Consider the following 20,136-nt stretch of genomic DNA (forward strand, 5'->3'; position numbering starts at 1 on the left):
TGCGTGGGCATTCGGTGAGTATCGCCACCCATGGATGGGTGGATGGATGGTTGCTATGAGTGTCGCCATTGGAACGGGGCGCCCGGAGGACAGCACCATCTGGTGTTGTTTAGAGACCCGAGCTTATTGTCACGTTACCAAATTCGCTTCCACGAACGCAAGCGGCCATACCTTCTGTACAGAAACAACCTACGGGGGTCACGACGAAGACGACGTTGACACGTATAATCGTGAAGTGCGAGAGAGAGAGAGAGATAAAAAAAGAAGGCGGGGTCCTTCGCAAAGAAAGCTTCATCTTAAACGTGTTTTTTGCTAGCTTGCCGGCGTTTTCTTTTCGTATATCATCTACGAAAGTTGGCCGGCACCTGTTCGTACGTATCATTCAGCTCTACGAGGGCTTTTATAATGTACAACATTGGTTTCTTCAAAATTAGATGGCAACCGCATAATGTGCGAGGGCCATTTCGGTATAAAAGCAGAGCCATCGCATCTACTGTACAGCCCCACACATGTAGTTGACATAATTATTAACCAGAAAAGCAATGGGAAAATTGAGTGTCGATCGCTACGTAATATCTTCCCTGCCCATTTCGTAGCGCATTTTTTACAGTATTCAGTTGACTGTAATAAATTTTTTTTGAGGACGCGCTAATGCGCATGGCACTCGGCAACCGCGCTCCGGTGACCTTGATATCGTTTGTGTGCTTTGTGGAGTTACACTTTTGACCTTCTATGAATAATTATTTATTAATATATATTATCATATTCGTACATTCGTCAATTTCCCAGAAATAATTCCTCAACATCTTTCTTAAGGGTTATTTCTTTTGATCGTGGATTACCTCACAAGCTGTTTTAGCGTGGTTTCGACGCATTATGTCCCGGTGCCCTGAGCACTTACCTGTGTTGAGGTTCCTCTAACCCAACGCAAGACTTTTCTTTTTATGCCATTTTTTTCTTGTCCTTGCGCGCCTCACAAACCATTATCGTGCGTTTTTTGAACATGTCTTTTGTTGGCACTATGGTTTCGACGTGCAATCTCCCTTTTGAGGCTTCCTTTCCTTTCATAGCTGATCAATCGCCACTGTCACCTACAGCCCACCACGAGACCGTTACATGGCGAGCGCAACGTCATTACGCATCTGTGGTGCACTGTGCCAGGTCTCTCTTGCGCTGATCAGCTATCGGGAGAGCCAAATGTGTCTTTTCGGGGGAGTTTCACCCTGGCAAAGTGCGCGTTAACACAGGATAATGGAAAACACTACGGCAACCTTACAGACGCCCTCTTACAGCGTTTGCAACGTGGACCGCACGCCCCTCGCCACTTGCAGGAGGGCTAAACACTATTGCCTGAAAGCTCCAGAAGATTCCCCGAAGTCTGCAGGCTATGACACGTCCACTGCAGCAATCCCTTCAAGCGGTAAAACGAATCACCTTATCAGTCAGCGCTGCGATCGCATCTCATAACCGCGATACCTGCTCGCGCCGACAGATTGCACGGTGCCCTTGCAGGTCTGTCCTTGGCTATATCTTTGCTCGGCTTAAGCTTGAAACGCGCATAATTTAGCATTTTTTTGCCGAACCTAAAACAACGTGTATTGTTAGGTGCCCAACGAGAAAAAGAAAGTTAGGGTGACGACAAAATGCCTGTTTGTAATTTAATGACACTCTCTCAGCTTCCGGGTTGGAGATGAAATGGACAGAGAAAGTTGTTTCGCAGAAGCTGTTTCGTGTAGCCATGTCGGGTTGATTATTGCTGTGTATAGATTCGTTTGAAGTAATCTTACCACGTACTCTTTATTGTAACGCAATCAATTTTTTTAGCCTGGCTTAATCAGAAGCAAACACTCCGTCACATACAGGTTTCTCAGACGCGCCGCCGTGCCTCAGTGGCTATGGCGATCGGCTTCACAGCCCGAAGTCGTGGCCTCAATTCACAGCCGGGTTGGTCGCATCCTGATGGGGGCGACCCGCAAACACCCTCGAGTACTCTGTTTAGGCACAAGTTAACGAAGAGTACTCAGACGCCGAACATTATTTATGAATCCACCTATTCGCGCAGGGGAAAGCACATTTAACTAAGAATGGTCACCTAAGGAAGGCTCACGTCAAAGCGACGCAGTGAGCTAAGCATCCCGTTTGCGCTGAAAGGTATAACTCATTTCACAGCTCGTTACAGGGCGGAAGAAACTTGAAGAATCCGTCTGCCCACTTTCGTGAAGTGAAATTGTTTGCGTTGCAGTCGTTGAGTATTTAAAGACCACGAATGTATTAATTACATAGAGGAAGTAACACAGGGATGTGTGGAACCATGTTAGGTCCACAATATCTGTTTTGTTTAGGACTGTCTATCGTAAACAACAAAAAAAGCTCAGAGTCATTCCCATTTGAAGACACAAAGTTCTAGTTACCTGCAGAAAAAGAAATGAAAACCCATATCTAATCGCACAATATTTTCAGAAACCATTTGCATTTTTTCTGCTTCTCTTTTCATTGAACAATCTGAAAACATGACACACTCTCTGTCACAGGAAGTTGTCAGCAGCGCTGTGAGACATGTGTAGAGGCCCGTGCCACAATTTCTCGGCTATTCGACAAATGATTGTTGTTCTCACTTCTGTACATCTCTTACGCGGCGCAAGAATACGACTACTTAATACAACTTACTATATATGAATGTCCTTTTCGCAATTAGCATGTATTCATGCACACAAGTCGTTTCTGGTTTTATTTCATCAGGCGGAGAGTAAATCAACACGTTTTTGCTTGCGTTTTTCAAAGCTATCTTTCCGGCCGGTGACGCTCGTCCTACCGAAGCGAGCCATGCAAAGAAGACCTCCTCCGTTATTTGTGAAACGCCATCACACCAATTTTACTTTTAAAGAATCCCGTCGGCCCAGAACTTTGGGTGCGCAGGTGCACAATGACCTGGGCGCCCGACCGAGTAGGAGTGATCGTGAAAACGTCCGGGCGTATTTGGAGCTCATCAGCCCAGCAGGACAGGAGCCCGATGTGAATGCCAGAGTGCGAGTGCGTCTGAACGACGAGCCCCATCGACTGATTCAGCGGATAGCGACAGAGTTTCGATGGAAATGAAGCCTGGCCTAGAATTACATGCACCGCTCCCGAGCCATGTTTATTTTTTTTTTTCGGTGCACTGTGCGTTTGAAAGCACGCGTCCGAGAGACTCGAAATCGACCCGACTTCCCCGCGCGACACGAATGAAAGCGTGTCAGACTGTCGCTCCGCCCGCGTGACAGCTTTTGCATTGGCTATATAGGGAAGGCGACAGCAGGACGCGCAAGAACGCCTCGGATAAATGCGTGCGAGACTGGTATTGGAAAACCCAAGTTGAGACACGCCAGTTTCCTTTGTAAAGATCTGTGTGTAGATGTCACTTCGAATCCGGCTGAAGACTGACGGAGACTTATGTTTGGAAAGGGCTAAAGCGTAACGCTGCGGCAGCCACAGGGTTAAACTTCGGACCCCCTATGTCTCTAGCTCGCTGCCGAAAGAAACTACAATAATATAGCTTATGCTCTATCGTACGTCTAGCGGCTGTATTCCTCTTGGCTCCTTTCTCTGTTTCAGCCAGTTTTTTTTCAGTCTGTTTTCCCGTCTTCATTTCGTCAAGATGAACGCTGTGACGTCACTGCATAATAAATCTGTCACAGGTGGTTTCGTCAGAAAAATTGAGCCAATCAACCTTGCATGCCCATCGAAAAATGCAGAGCTAAGTTCGAAAAACAACCAACGTGAGAAGAAATGCCGCTGATTGTCCGCGCAACTCTGTAGATCCAGCGATTGCCCTTTATTTGCTCTTTGATTCGTTACGCGCCTCAATAGCTTTCTTTTTTTTTCGAACGGCGATGATGATTGGAGTTTATTGGCGCAAAGACCAAAAGTTTTTTTTTTTTTCGCACGGCGGCCTCTTAAGGACTATATAGTGTACCGTACCACTCTTAAATATGCATTCTGGTGGCTCTAAATGATTAACCAGGTTGCGAGGCGGAACGATCGTTGACGCGGTCCAGCTCGCCACACTTATTGATAGTTAGCGCATGCGTCTAATATGTCACGCACGTCGACTAAGCGACACGTGTAACACATAAACCTTAATCACGCACTCTGACTGACACTTGAGGTCTACGCAAATGCAGACTGCTCACCAACAACGGGGAGCTATTTCTCCAGGCGTTGTCAACCTTGCCGTCGAGCTATCATCGCCGTTGTCTAATTGTGGTTGTCATCAGGCCATCGCTGGCCTTCTTGTTGTTGTTGTCTATTCTGTTCTAAATATAATATCGGGGAAAGATTGAGGAAGACCAGCTCGTATTCTCAACGTCCATATTTTTTGACAGCACCCAATAAAGAAATAAATTATCAATACTACAAAAATGAGAAATGAAACTAAAATATCGATGAACACAATCGTAATAAATTTAAGGATCCTGCAAGCGGGAGCTACTTTCCAATTGTAACGCCTGGCCGCACCACTACTTCAAAGTTATCCATCCACTTGGTGACTATCCTACGGATACTAATATGGACAATAGGTCCAAACACACAGCTCACTCCAAATTTAGTCCACACTTCGTACATAACTGCGCAGCCCCACTTATTGTAGTTCAGTCATCGTTGTCGTGCAGTCCCAGTCGCAGAAAACCGTTTTCTTTTCATACTTTCGGCCTCGATGCAAATCGTGCTAACATTGCAGTTTGCCGTTTAAGCATCGCTTGAAGCGTGAGGGAATATTAATTTCGCTGTGGCAAAAAGAAAGCAAAGGCAGCGTTATACACATATTCGTATGCGCGGACGACTCCTAACTAGTCCTCTAACCCCATCTGTAATGGAAACCGTACATCCCGCCTCGTCCTTTCACCTCCATTAGGCCTTGGTAAACGCGTCCTCGTTAACTCTTCTTTTCTTATTTCTATTTTCGATAAAGGGGGGGACTTGATATAGAGTGAGAAGGCCTTCGAACTGCTGTGATAGGCTCAGGCCTCGCGTCGATCTCTGTCTGTTGACGAAGGAATTAAAGTGAAATCTAGCTTCAATAACTGTGCCATGGGACGACCCGGATTGTCATGCGAGGGAATCGTGCATGCGGAGCCCGCCATTGGCAGAAGCCCTACTTCTGCTGTGCCTGGCAAGAATGGGCAGCGTACAGCAGTTCCTGATAAAGTGCGAGCGCAGCAGGGTGCGCCGATCCGCGAAAAATATCTATATACATGTAATCTTCGCGGAAAAATGGCTTATTTATGTGTTGTGGTTTAACCAGTTGCTTTTTGGCTGACGCTGTTGCCTGTTAATTGAACGCAACTTCAACTCACTACCAGCAGAGCCAGGAAATACACAATTGAGTTTAGCGCGGAAGATACAAAAAACTCCAATTTCTGGGACTCGCTATATACGCGAGATCGCTCATGAGAAGCAGCGATGTAACTATCTGGAAATCTTGTATGAGAGAATAAATGGCGGCGTTATTTTATAGCAACGCACCAGTGTTTCGAAATGCCATTGTAACGAGAATTGCCTTTTTTTTTTCTTTTACCCTTCGGTAAGCGCTATGTGCTGGTCATAGTTCATAGTCGTAGTATGTGCTGGTCATATATACTAAGTTGCGTTGTGGCGTCCGTTAGTACTCGATGGGCAAGTAACCGGTGTGACTCCTCCTGGGTAGTTAACTATTCAGCCCAAGCACAGTTGTTGAGTAGTGATATTATTTTCTGTCCCCGCGTGCTCATTTCATGAGCAAGAGGAATCAAGCGAAACGAGCAGCTTGATTTCTGTTAGTTACAGTGATATCAAGTAAATAGACAATGAAGCCACGGAACGTATACGGGACATTAACTGTTGCGTTTAATTAAAAGAAATAATAAGGAAAGAGGAAACGAAAGTGGACGAAAAGACAGCTCGCCGCAGGTGAGAGCAGAACCCACAACTTCTGCTTTGGGTGAACGATGCTTTAAAGAAAAAGCTATCGGGGCGGCCGTTCTCCGACCCACTTTCTGGGGTATCTGTGTATGGCTGTTAGATGTATCCTTGCGAGTGTTATGCAGCGTCACGCCCAGCGATGGTGGCAAACGTGAAGCATCCATCAAACCGCCGGCGTCACGTAAGTACATGAACTTAGAAGGAAGTCACGTATCGTCGTACTTCAACATTGTATGGCGCTCTCCCTATCCTCTCTGCTGGTGTCCAATGCTCGTTACAGGGCTTGTCGGCCACTGTAGTGCCTTTGCTCGCCGTAATAAAGTTAAATGTTGCGACTACCAAGTTACAATTTTGTTCATAAGTAATCTTGAAGTTGGAACTGTTCGAATTGCTATGATGATGCCTTGCTTCAAGAACATGGGACACCTTTGCCTCAGACAGTGTACTCCCCTAACGAGCGCCTGTTACGTGCATTCTGATGAAAGCTTCTTCCCTTCCAATTAGCTGTTAAGAAATTTGAATCCATCGTTTTGCCTTTTTTCTGTTATACTCTGTATTTTGTGTGTGTGTGTGTTGTTGCTCCAGGCATCGTGCGTCACCACGGAGAATGTTAGAACTTAGAAGCGTAATCCTTTACGTACATGGTTTTGCGCAACATTTCTTAAAGATCACCAGTGTTTTCTTTATTTTAAAGGGTCTGATATGAGCATGATAAAGTGGAAGCTCGGAGGAGTCGGTGCTTCAACATCGGCATGTCTGCACGGTGCAAAAAACAAGGACAGAAAGACACAGCGCCTGTGTTGTGTTCTTTCTTCTGTGCTTGTCTTTTGGCTGTGTAGACACGTCGTTACATGAGCAGTTGGGAAACCTCGCGCAATCATTTAACGGCAGGTAGCTCAATTGGGAAAACGCCGACGACGCAATTTAATTGAAGCCACCGCTCTAAACCTGCCGCTTCTAACAGAGGTCTTTGCCGCCCTGCGAAAAAAAAAAATCCACCCATCGCGCTCGCAACCTGTTACTTTGGAAAGCGTCGCCATCTCTGGCGCAAGAATAATTTGAAGACCGGGCCTTCATCTCATCTGTCAGCACATTGTGAAACACTGTGGCTGCAAGCTCTTTTTCCAACGTACACGAAAGTTCTCGACTTCGATATTATTTGATGAGTTTGGAAAACGCTTTCGCAACCCTTGGAAAATCGACAGTTCTCTTGGGAAAAGTTCTGCTTCAAATATTCAGCCACCTACCACTGCGGCGTGCGCTCGTGTGCGTTGGCTTTCTTCGTTCGTTCTTCGCATACGTGCAATCTTTCTTGTGTTCCGTTGGCACCTTATGCTTTTACATTTACTGTGTCATCGTCACCAACGTGAGCCTAAGAATGCTGTTTGCAGTAGCAGGACCTCAGAATATATCCCTATTTTCATGTCCGGCATCATCCTAAGCCACCCGCGTCGATTCAAATTTACATATATTATCGTTCCTCGTGGTGTGCCTCCCTCTGGTACACTGATGTTCCCCTACGTGTATCGAAACTTTATGTCGATGTATTGAACCGTAATGTGCCGAACCAATGTTGTACCAGTATGGTAAATCACATAACATGTCACGAGCATTACGCGGTGTGTGGGGCCTAAGTTCTTTCTCCTAAAGTCAGCTGAAGATAGTGTTTACTCGCGGGCGATCATGAATTGTTGCTGTTTTGAATTTCTTCCTATCTGTCCGTTCATTATTAAAAAGTAAAAAATGAGATTACAGCACGCAGTCTTCTGTGAAATTTATCGCTGCGTGAGCATTCATGACGTAATGCAGTCTTGCGCCACGTCATGAATTATTTATGCAGTTTACTCACTGTTGTTTACTGCACGGTTTCCTTTCTTTTTTATCTTTGACCACAAAAGCTTCTTAGCGCTTTTGGTAAAAGTGGCTATTAAAAAATTACTGCCGATGAAGGGCATCGATTAAGAGCAATTGCCACTACGTTGTAAACTGCGAACGAGTATAAACGTCAAATGTAACCTCTGGACCATCCTAGAGAACGAACGCCAGAAAATTGGCGCTCGTCGCCAAGTTCATCCACATACTATTTTGAGTGTACTGCTGGACAAAGACCGCATCCAGCGATTTTCAGTTACTCCTATCATACATCAGCGAAACTTATCCAATGCCTACAAAATTCCATGCAATTCTGCACCGCCACGAACCAAGATTTTTCTTTCATTGCCCATCATTCGGTCACTCTGATGGATGGCCGGTTATCTGTTCTACGCGTAATATGACCTATCCATCTCTCTTCCTTCCACTTAATGTCAACTGCGCCATCTAACCGCGTTTCCTCCATCGTCCGTCCTGCCACCCCTTACCTTCTAGCTTCCCATCTACAATTTTCTGTTCCATCGCTCACGGCAAGAATAAGGCCGGTTTAGCGCGTTGTAGCCTGCAAGATTATAAAAATATAAGAGACGCAGATCAATGTAAGTTTATTAGAACACACACAGATAAATTGCATGATAACATAACAATGTTCACATTCATTTCATCATCAAATCCCAGTATCTTATCGTCACATCATCAGTTCATACCAGCATCAAATCAACCACATTCATGTGTAGTGTAGTGTAGTTTCAACTCCCATGGTTTATCTGCGGTTCGATAAAGCTCTTGTGCATTTAGTTTGAGTCTGTGTAAATTCTCACTCTTTAATGATGTGTCCGCGTTCGAAGGGCCGGATGCTCATTTGCAATGCGTCATTCCATGATCGAAAGAAGCGCTTGTACAAATTTGTCGAAAGACGGGACACAGGGACACAGCATCCAAACTTTTGGGTGCCGCAAAGAAAGCTTCACTAAACACGACCTCCCAGCCACAGACGGTTTTGTCCCCCAGAAACTGTAGTATTGAGCTTCAAAACGACGTTTGGGAATAGGTGATAGCACGGCTGCGTGTGCTTATTTTTCAGCAGCAAAACGCCATTCTGGGCTAGCAGAGTGCAGGCTGAGGGCGAAGCCAATTTCTCAAACCCAATTAATATGTACTTGCGTGCTACTTACTTTGAAAAAGAAAAGCTCATTTTTTTAGCATGGAATCACGCCACTGAATTTCCGCACTACGTACTCCGCCCATGGAAGAACGCTATACCTGTGCGTCTCGCTGAACGAAGGCACCTTTAAGCTTTCTCAGCCGCATTGTTCTCAAACATTGGTTTGTTAAGTGTTGGGGTGGGTTCTGTGTATGTTGTGCATGTATGTCATGCTCTGTGCGTATGAGCTCATTTTCATCATATACATTAGAGCATCTTGCTAAAGGCATTCAGCCAGAAAAACTTCTTCACTATTCATTAAACAGTTATCTACAACCCCCCCCCCCCTGCAGAGTCGTCCAGGCGAGCAAATCAGCACCCTGCAACTGAACGACCCGTACCGAACCCAGGCGACGTAGAAAAAAAAGCTTGGCATTAAAATTTTCTGTCCAGACACCGTAACAGACCACTGTCTCCAACATGAAGTTGCCGATATTGCAAGCGTATTGCCTCGCACTGATGCTCATAGTGTTTTGCTTTGCGAGGGAAGCCTACAGGGGAACACAGACTTCCTTTGTCGTCACGTCTAACAAAACCGATAAAGCCAGGAAAAAAGTAAAGCTGTTTTCAGTCGAACCCGAACCTGTCCCCACAAAGCTATCCGGAAGCCTTTGTTCACGTCGCCTCACAAAGCGCTGCGACCATGACATCGTTCTCTCACGGTGTCATAACAAAACGTTGGTAAAATTCGCACAATGAAAGTCCCAGCTTCAGCATGAGAGAACAAAGCGCGGAGTGTATGTTTAAAAATATAAGTGTATTCGGAAGTGAACATAACAAAGAAAGCTCAGCCACGAAGCTTGGAATGGCTATTGCATGCAGCGAAGTTTTTCGTTCCCGGTTTTATGCTATTCTTTTTTGCTAGCCAGTGTGCCCACACAATGTGTAACCCCAGCTTTTGGTTCCGATGCTTTACGTCCGTCTTTGTAATGGAATGCTGCAGCTTGCGGGAAAAAGCTCAGGTGACATTTTCAACTTTAGTATATCTTCTTTATTACTCTTGCTATTGTTAAGCACTGAACGACGTCGACGGTTATGATAGCTGAAATGCCCGTGTCGCCAATGGTATGACGCCAATTCCAAATATCCCCTGCTGCCAGTGCGACCATCAGCCATCTTTTTTAAATGTCTGCATTCGTCGAGGGGGCGCTTCACGCACTGCTCATTTTTTTCTCTCCTGGTATCCGTGATTTCGCCGGACACCAGCGACACGTTTCCTAAAGGAAACACTATGGTACACTCTTTCCTGTGTATTTGCCTATCGCAATACTTTTTATCTGCGAGAAAGAATATCTTGAGCCCAAATTTTTAAGAACGAACTCCCCATCAGACAGCCGTTGCTCTTTTTTTTTCTGCTGAAGAATATGGCACATTCAAAGCACGTCCCCGGTGCAGAGTGGCAGACCAGAGCATACAAGCTCACGCCGACCTACTTACCTCTTCTCTAATAAAGTCTCTCTCTCAAAGTACGTCGGTGACAAAAACAAATAGTAAAACAGGTCACGCCAAACCTCAAAAATGCCAACTCAATTTATTAGCACCCACTGAAGTATTGCTTCTTACGAACATCCACCAAGCCAACATCACGGTCAACGTATGTGACTGACAAACATATTCCAACGGTGTTGGTTTGTGTTGAGCGCCGAGACACAGTGTAGCCACACCAACTCTGGACAGTGACTGCGCCAATCGGGTTCCTACTACGTTTCATGACTTGAGTCTTTCAAACTGGTCAGGCATATTTTGATCGTTTTTCAGTACGCTCAGCGTGTGGCTTAGAAATCAGCTCACGTCGATTGAAATTGGCTCGGTCGTGTGGTCTTCCCATGAGTCCGTTTAGTTCCACGGTACTCTCCTTTGCTTCCAACGCTCTTCCTGACGGTTAGCGATGAGGCGCGGTAAGTGAAACCGTCGATACTTGAGCGTAGCGTACGTGCGCGCAAATTGCGCCGATGGTGTCAATTTTTCTCGAAAACTTTCATTTTGTTCTTTCTCTATTATAAACTTCCACTGGTGAAAGTGCTCCATCCCGTGGAGCCGTCATCAGTAAATGAAGTAACTGTAGTTTCTCAATCTCATAATCACGTCCTAATGAAGGATTGCATGGCAGGTTATAATTGCAGGCCTATAAACAGGAGTAATACTGCACTCAAACAACGACGGAAGGCAAAGAGGACAGCCGCGTAATGCATAAGTCACATAAGCGTTTTCCTTTTTTTTTTTAATGTGGCTAAATAGAGTCAGTGGCCATTGAATGCCCCCCCCCCCCCCCACCTCAAAGTGTTCGCTGCAGAAGCTGTCACCATACTCGTGATCGCCGCCATCGGTCTGCATTAGAGTCCATTGGAAAATGATTCATTCTCGCACGTATCTCACATTACTCGACTCTTCGTAAACCAAGCCCGAACGTAAACGCGTAATTTCTTCTTTCTGGGCCCTCTAACTTCATGGATTTTCCTTGTCAGCCACTCTACTGCGCTAGCAGGCAATCAGTGGACTGTTCTCGCTTCAGTGAGTCTCGCGAATAGTATGCTTGATCGATGGCCTCCTAGATAATCCTGCGCTTTTGTGATCTTAGAAGCCACGATGAACCGCATAGAGTTTCTCGTAGTAACACCAGCATATCATTAAAGCTTTTATCTCTCTCTCTCCTACAGGAGAAAGTCAGCTCCAGCATATCACTAAAGCTTGCATCCACCTCGTCAAGAGAAATTGGCATAGCTGTTCCGCGAAAGGAAAAAAGAGAATGCCTACAAGTGGTGCGCAGGCAATAAAGGTTTCACATATTCTCGCTCAATTCTTCATTAGTCTTCATTTCTCGATATATGTCTTTTAATTTGAATTGCATTGTACCTGTGTGTCAAGACTTGTCTGGATTTTTCATTTGACAATGACAATTATTTTGCATACACCATAGAGTGCGCCAATTGCTTATTTTCTTTGCGTGGACAGTTACGTGAAACGTTTACCGAGTGTCTCCTTGCACCCACTGCGCTGCTCATCGATTTAAGTGGGCGAACGCTAAGCGCTTGTCGTTGTGTATGTTTGTCTGTATATATTTATTTATTCGCTTGCTGAAGTCTTTTCTCCATACTCAGTTGACAATAAAATGTTGCGGAAAGTCCTGCGACGAAAGTTGCCCACATTTCCCACATCAACAAGAAATCATTGCGTTCTATAAAACAGCAGCCACAGTGTCTACTTAACACCCTTGATGGCCAAGTTTAAGCGTTTCACAATAGTGTCCCGCTGCGATGGAGACGTCGCATGCAGGGAGAGAAAGCAGCGGCCACTATGGGTTGTCGTAGTTCATGCTTGAAGTTTACGCAGCACATCAATCTGGTGTATTGAGAGAGTTATGTGGAAAGTATGTCTGAGCCAGACACTAAACAAGTATATATATATATATATATATATATATATATATATATATATATATATATGTTTGTGTGTGTGTGTGTGTGTGTGTTTGTGTGTGTGTGTGTGTGTGTGTGTGTGTGTGTGTGTGTGTGTGTGTGTGTGTTAGGATACTGAGGCAGTTCGGATACACTGAGATCGAAACTATGAACATCGCACGAAGACCAACGCGACAACCCGCCGGGGCATCAACCGCAGTTGTGCAGTTGGGCAAGGCCGTAAACACCCGCACCCTGACATTTCGACGCTCGACGTCAATAATGCGCAGGTGGCCGAACTTGCTGCGAACCCGCCATTACGACGTCCCGTCGTATTCCGTACGTTCCAAGACATGCGAAAGTGCCATCCCTAAAAGAAGGCCGAGCAACAATTGCCTAGAAAGGACAGGCGAAGACGAAAAAAGCGCGTCCAAAGCACAAGCATGGAATGCGCACCTATTTCGCCTCCTCTCCTCTCGTGGGGGAGCAGAGCAGAAGCGCTGCTACGCTTGGAATGAGGACGCGGGCCGATGAGCGACTCGCCAAAGAAGGCATCGATAGCCGATCGCAAAGCTCAGAGAGGCTGCGAGGACGGGTAAGGGACACCCTTCGGACACGGGACATCCATACAGAGCTCTTCTCCCAGTGCTCGCATGTGGCAAAGGCGGCAGCCAGTGAGGGTTCTGGCCCCAGCGGCACTGGTCTTAAGGTTAGTTTGCTCGCTGTCTTTTGTTTTCCAGCGAGCATACAAGCGTGCTATCAGCGTAAACATGCTCGCCAACTGCTTCTGGGTGGTGGCTGTCACAGCTCTCCATATATGTATGTTTGTATATGTTAATGCATGTTCGTGTCTAGGTATCTATATACGTTTGTATCCAACCATTTTTCCGCCTACCAGGGCCGCTGAGTAGTCAGTTGCAGAATGTGTAGCACATCGGGCTGCTGTGCTGAGGTAATAGCGTTTTAAATGAACCATGGGATCAACTTTAGTCGCTGGGCATGTGGCGATGTGTGCATACGTGCCCACTCTTCAACGAGCCTCCTTCACGTCGACATGTGTCACTGTGGATGCGGGACCGGGCAGGTACGGCTGTTCGAAGAAACTCTTTGACGCCGTCTTTGAGTACTGGGTACTACAATTTTTTATTCGATTGATTGATTGATTGATTGATTGATTGATTGATTGATTGATTGATTGATTGATTGATTGATTGATTGATTGATTGATTGATTGATTGGTTGATTGATTGATTGATTGATTGATTGATTTTTACCGACCAGCAAGGTGTCCGTAACATCTCACCATAATGAAACCTCCTCAAAAAAAAAAGTACAAATCCTAGTGTGCTCGCGCACTGATATAGTGTTGAAGTTGATACGATATCCACAGTTGTGGTAACTTCTTCAGGCATAAAATCGCTTCACAAGACATTACAGTTGAATACATGAAGCATCAAGTAGAAAGAAATCCTTATACTTATTATGAGTCCTTGCCTCATAGGCAAAGTTGCGTAGAAAACTTCGTCTCGTATGAAGTCTATACAGAATTAATGAAACAATCGCAGATGTTTTAGAACTTCTTCTCGCGACAGCGACATAAAGAATTACCCAATGTTCCAAGTTTCACAGACAGGAACCTTAAGTTGACCAACAGTTGTCCCATCCAACGCCGCAGCTAGAAGTGTTATTACAGAAGCAAAAGGAGTTCGAGCAATTCTTCAGCAGTGAGCACTTCATTCTTCAAAGGGGGCAGCCGGTGCCGGTGGCCTTTGTTCTCCACTTCTCCTCGCAATCTGCACCTACTTGTTCACGCTAGATTGCTTACCGCGTTCACCTATTCTTTTCTATGATTTCTTATTTCTTTTTCTCTTCTTTTTTCGCGGGTTTAGCGCACGAAGCGGGTGTACTAAGCAGAGAAACGTTCAACACGAACGGATGGTGTGGGAAAGGCGTTTTCCGGGTCCTTCCTGAGCAGTCTCGAGAGAGGCTCCGGGTCTTTTTTGAAGACTTAGTTTTACTTTGCACAAGTTCTCCGCCGCCTGCAACTGAAGCCACTCCAGTGTCTTTAGTGAAAGCGGGAATACCTTATGTTAGATCCGCGCCTGCCGAAACAGAAAGCTGATGTGCAGGAAGCCGCAATGCCGAAGGTTAGCAAAGCAAAGCGGAATTCCTTAGAGGCCTAGTGCAGTAGCCCACCGTAGTCGAGTCTAAAGGCACTGCGTTTTGGAATACGAATTAAGCGAGGCAATTCTTTCTTTTTTCATTACCTTAATTTAAGGAGTTCTTGGTGTCTGTTAGAATGAAGAGAGAGCGAACATCAGAAACGTCTTCAGAGTTGTTCCCTTGAGGCGTAATTTATTAGAAGTTTTTTTTGTTTTCATTCCGACTTCATTTTTTTTACATCCTGGGGCTTTCTACGTGGCCTAATGTGAGAACGAAGTTAAAGAAAAGCATGTAGGCGTGCTTCATAGAGATACTGCAGGAGTTACTTATGAGATGTGCTGTTCATTAGCCGTTGCTCATAGTTGCGAGATTAGCTAGTTCGTACCGTACAACCTTGTTGTTGGGAAAACAAGGGGAAGGGGGGAGATGGAAATTGAAGACGATGAGCAAAACGAGAATATGGTGAAAGCAGGCGCCTGCTTTCACCTTGTCATAGTTTTGCTCATAACCTTTTTGTGGACATTATTTGTCTCAGGGCATGGCTAAAGAAGGTTCTGCGCATCCGCTGCAGACGCTGTAGTAGAACAATTCGAACGTTAGATATGGTTTTAGGTTGGTAGACAAGCCGTCCGGACTTGCGTTCATTTTAATTAAGCCTTCTCAAAACATGGCATCGTCCTTGCAATAAGATTTTAATCAAAGAGAAGCATTCTTCAAAAAATAGCAAGGGGCACAAATAGCTAACCAGGAGAGATACAGTGATGGTCGTGGCTATTACTTCAATAAAAAGGTGGTAATGTTTTCTGAAATACTGTCTTGCTGCTCCAGGTGTGGAGTGAGAAATGGTCTCTCTGTCTAGCTTTGCATAAGCGTCGCCAACACTTCGCGCATGGCTGATGTCGTCATAGCGTTCCTGAAAGCTGCATGTGCCAATGAGATATTTTGGATAGCTTTAGTCTATTTTGCGCGGCCCTTGGATGTACGCGCCATTTGCGTTTTCATGAACTAGTCACGATACAACAAGGCGCTCGGCATGATGGCTCACATTATGTATTTCACTTTCCTGTAAATCATAATGTCGCTATTTCTATTTGTGTTTCGATTAAAAAAGAACAGCTGGTTTATTGAGTACTGCGTGTTATAGCCTCAAGTAGTTGCGATCGATGCTTAGGGCCAAACAATGAAACCCTCCTTACCTCAGTAAGGAAGCCATCATTGCGGTGAGGCCACCTTATGTCACTTTGAAAGCTTCCTTACTGAGGCACCCTTAGCGAAGGCTTCCTTGGTGCTTCCTCAGCGTAAAGTGGCTGCGAAGCTACCTTCATGCATCCTTACGCAGCTCCTGGCCCTGAACGAGGGCTTCACCTCACTGCTTAGCCACGTGATGTTTGCTTGCACATGTGCACTGTCGCCCGCCTGCGGAGAAGCGCGAGCACGGTACGTCTTGCCAGGCCTGTTCGTTTCAGTCGCACGTTCAGCATGAGTAGCGTTCGTAGGCGTTGCTAGAGCGTTGCTAGGTGTTGCACGACGCCGGCGGTACCAGCGTTGCTGGAGCCTATCAAGTTCTGCGCTATAATGTGGTACTTTTTTACGTTTATTAAAGAAAAGTAGAAGAAAGCGTGCACGCGTCTCTACATCATCACTTCAATTTAAAAATTATGCGACGATAAAACATCTTTTTATTGAATAATGGTGTTCGCGTAAAGCTCTTAAGAGATAATCTCGAACCCAGACATGCGGCAACCATTCCTTACGTAAGGACGGGTGAAGGGAGCTTTCAGAGTACGCTTGCTCCCTCCATCGGTCCTTTGCTGTAAGGAGGCCTCACGTAAGGTTAGGAAGCGGTCGAACGAAAGGAACATTTCATTGTTTGCGCCTTAGCCTTGCTCTATGTTTTTATTGATAGCCCAAGTAGACCTGTTAGACGTACGGTGCCGTTGATTATCATTACAGTTATTCCAAGATAAACAAGGAAAAGAAATCCGCTAACCTGAATGGACGGGCAATGGTGAACTGTTGTTTGGGGTGTTTTGTTCTTGCAGGAAGTGAATGTAAGTTAGCAGCTCCGATTATTTATTCTATTAAAGTACAAACACGTTCTCAGAAGAAAAAAAAGAACTTCACACTTGTCAGATGATACTGTGGGCTCTACAACTTATTTTGGTCCTGTGTCGTAACCCAAATACACCAGAGGCCAATCCAGCCCATACATTCTAAAATGTAATGCGTAGCCTAAGCTGTTTTGTTTCTATACTCACATTAAAAGTGCTGCTCAGCGTGGCACTGTTCATTCTAATTCCACCACTTCGGAAAGATGTTGCGTAAGTAATCTTGATATCCAAGAAGGCTAGAAATTTGGTCTTGTTTGCACGACATGCCGAATTTAAATCAGAAAAAGCACCTGAGCAGAGGGAGTACACGATTCGTACGCTAACCTCGGCAAATGAATTTATTTGAAACGAGGCACGAGTATACACATACTAATAACACTCAAGTAATTTAGATTACATGCTCACACTAATTAACACTCAAAAATGATAACTATTTTTCTGACGCAAAACACTACCAGATATCATAAGAAGATTGTGCGCTCGAATCACGTCCGGGTCACCACCTCATAGGGACCGAGATTAGGTCCACTATAACAATGTGGCCTGTAGCCTGTAGATAACGCGTATTATATCAAATCCACTTCACTTGTGGTAATCACTATGAAGGGCAGACAGGTCGCTGCCTGTGGGACAGGTTCACAGAGCATGATAACGGTGTAATAAATGACAGTGAAGGGTGGCTAGCATTGGACTTCGGCATGTGTGGGCGTCGGCTGCCCTTTCTGAGTTACCCCGTATTGACAAAATATGAAGGAGCCCTTACTACGATGATGGTCGAAACAGCAAAAATTGACAGTCTCGGCCATCAGTGTGTAAGCATCCTTTGCCTATCACTGTAAAAAAAATGTTTATAGTTCTTTTTTTTCTTTATTGTACATTAGTGTGTCCATGGCATCTAAGTTTTTTAGCGTTGTTTGTTACATATATATACAGTCGCGCCCTGTGTCAAATAAAACAATTTGTTGAAGTTAATGTATGTGTCGTGTACTCCATCGATCCGGCCGCTTTTCTCGCATTTTACCTTCAGGTTGATATTCATAACCGACATTCACGAAGGCATAGATAAAGAAAAGCGCATGTGGTACAAAATGTATAATCAGCAAAGCCTAAATAACATATTGCATATGCTTGATAGCATCAGATACATTCAGGTCACTTCAAGCATAGATCGTTAATCTGTAGCAAACGGACTATAATGGGCACACTCGAGTGTCCCCCTTCAACCCATGGGCTTTCGTACGTGCTTGCGTTACGCCCGGTAGAGCTTGCTTCACCCTGTACGTTGTTACTGTCAGGCGAAGACTACCCCCACGCAAGGTACGATAAGCGGTTGCGTTCATGCTTTTTTCGAACTTTAGTAATGAATTCAGGCCAGCGTCACCGCTCTAAGAAGGAGCAAAAAAACAGCACTTAATTCGAAGGAAAGGTCACTAAGTATTCACAAGACTCTGCAGCTTGTATTTGCTTTTCCCTCTCTGGTGGTTGCATGAACATCTAATCCTAATCCCGCAGCACTGCACGCAATTACCGAGGCGGAGTGTGTGTCGACGCTTCCTGTACCAAGTAAGAGCCTCGTAACGACATCGTAGGCCACACCCGAACGTCGGCCTTTCGCGTCTACTTCTGCTTGCACTTAGTGGCGCAAAGCAGCAGAACGGTCCCAACACGGTCCGCCGAGAGCTGCTAATGACGGTGCCGTAATTTGGCCCGCTTTAGCGACCCACGCGGAGCTAGCCATAACCGAGGATAGTGCATGTACGCCATGCAGGCATGACCTTAGACTCTCCGACGCAGTGGAACTTCCTTTTATGGACGTATGCTATGTTCCATTTATTTTTAACGAAAGGGCAGACAGCCTAGCTCGAGGCGAAGCGTTCCGAGCTTGGCGGTCGAATGCCCCGGAGACCCACCTACAGGCTTGCGAGGGGAGATACGCAGAGACCCTGAACTTACACAGAGGAACTAGAATTAGATATGCGCAACCACACAAAGACCTCTCAAAGGAGGAAGCGACCAGCTGGCGCACACTACAAACAAACTCCTTCCCCAACTTACACGTGCTCAATAAGATGTTTCCAACACAATGCAGAGCTACCTGCCCTTGGTGCGGTGTCAAACCTACATTCTACCACATCACCTGGGAGTGCGAACGCAACAAAGCATTCCACAAACACGAACACCCGAGTGCGGAGCAATGCGAGAGTCGGCTCACCAGCAGCGAGCTCACGGCCCAAAGTGCCCTAGTGCAGCACGCGAGCGATGCAGCGCTACTCAGTACAGCCTTGGAATAGGGGCCCACCCTTGCTGAAGAGAAGTCTCAAGTCGCCAGCGCCAAGAAGATGAAGACGACAGAGACCTCGTAACCGCGAAGCTGTTGAAAGACTCAAAAGTTTTTACTCACTAACTCACTTAACGCTGAACCGTATTACGCTTAGATCTTTAGCAACTTCCTGTTAAAATTATGGGACTGGACTGGTATCACAGTACTTTATGCACAGGGTTCGCCATGCCCTTTACCTTGGCACACTAAAAGCCCCTCCAGGCGTCCTGAGCAGAAGCCAGTGATGTTGCAGTCACCTCGTTCAAATGAAATAGCAAAACCAAACATTTTTAAACGAAACGAGAAAAAAATGAAAGACAGCGTGTAAAATAGCGCAAAATGATGCCATATTTCCCTCCCTCTTCCGCTGTCACCATCACAGTTGTGATAGCCCATTACGTTGAGAGAAGTTAGAAATAAAGAAATCTACTTTTCGAAGAAATAGTATAGTGTGAAGACAAAAATGCATTCGCGTTCAACTTCGAACGTGACTTCCTTTCCAACAATTTGACAGTGTGTTGGTGGACGACCTAACACGAAATACTGCTCTCCTAAAGTCAAGAACGACGCGCGAGATCCGGCAATAATCGCCAGTAAAAATGGGGAATCCAAGCGGTGCCCGAGAAAGTGTCAGAAAGCAAAAGACAAGGCGAGAAAGCCAAGACGACGCCATTGAGCAAAACTTTCATCAGCTACACAGAGCCCCACAGAGAGACAGAACCATTGGTGCCCGTCCTGAATACAGTAGTACTTCTTCGCGGTAACAGCTCTTATAGGCATTTCCCGATTTAAACTGCACCAGGACGATGGACGCCACCGTTCGCGGTCTACATACCCTAACCACTGTAAGTGTCATGCCACCGAGATAACTTGAACAGCAAATACAAAGTACTTGTAAGCCATGCACCAAAACCGGAGGCAGTGTCTTGCGCAATTCCGTGGCTGTAACAACGGACCAGCTCTTTTTTTTTCATTTCATATTTATTTTCCTACGTTCGAAAGAGACAGTAACCAAATATGCGCTCAAGTAGCCATAAACTGCTTCTGCATTAGAAAAGAAGACAGAGTATAGCATCAGACATCAGCCTTCTACTGAACTTGTACGAGTTAAACTTGCCTCCGAAAGCTTATTTG

General features: G+C 45.5%; 1 protein-coding gene across 1 annotated transcript in view; it reads right to left on the reverse strand.

Annotated features, from left to right (window-relative positions):
* Positions 1–20,136, reverse strand: part of LOC135921673 (uncharacterized) — an 85,879-nt gene that overhangs the window by 45,070 nt on the left and 20,673 nt on the right. The gene's annotated exons all lie outside the window — the stretch shown is intronic.

This window comes from Dermacentor albipictus, chromosome 8 (genome assembly GCF_038994185.2).
Source record: "Dermacentor albipictus isolate Rhodes 1998 colony chromosome 8, USDA_Dalb.pri_finalv2, whole genome shotgun sequence".
Lineage (NCBI taxonomy): Eukaryota > Metazoa > Arthropoda > Arachnida > Ixodida > Ixodidae > Dermacentor > Dermacentor albipictus.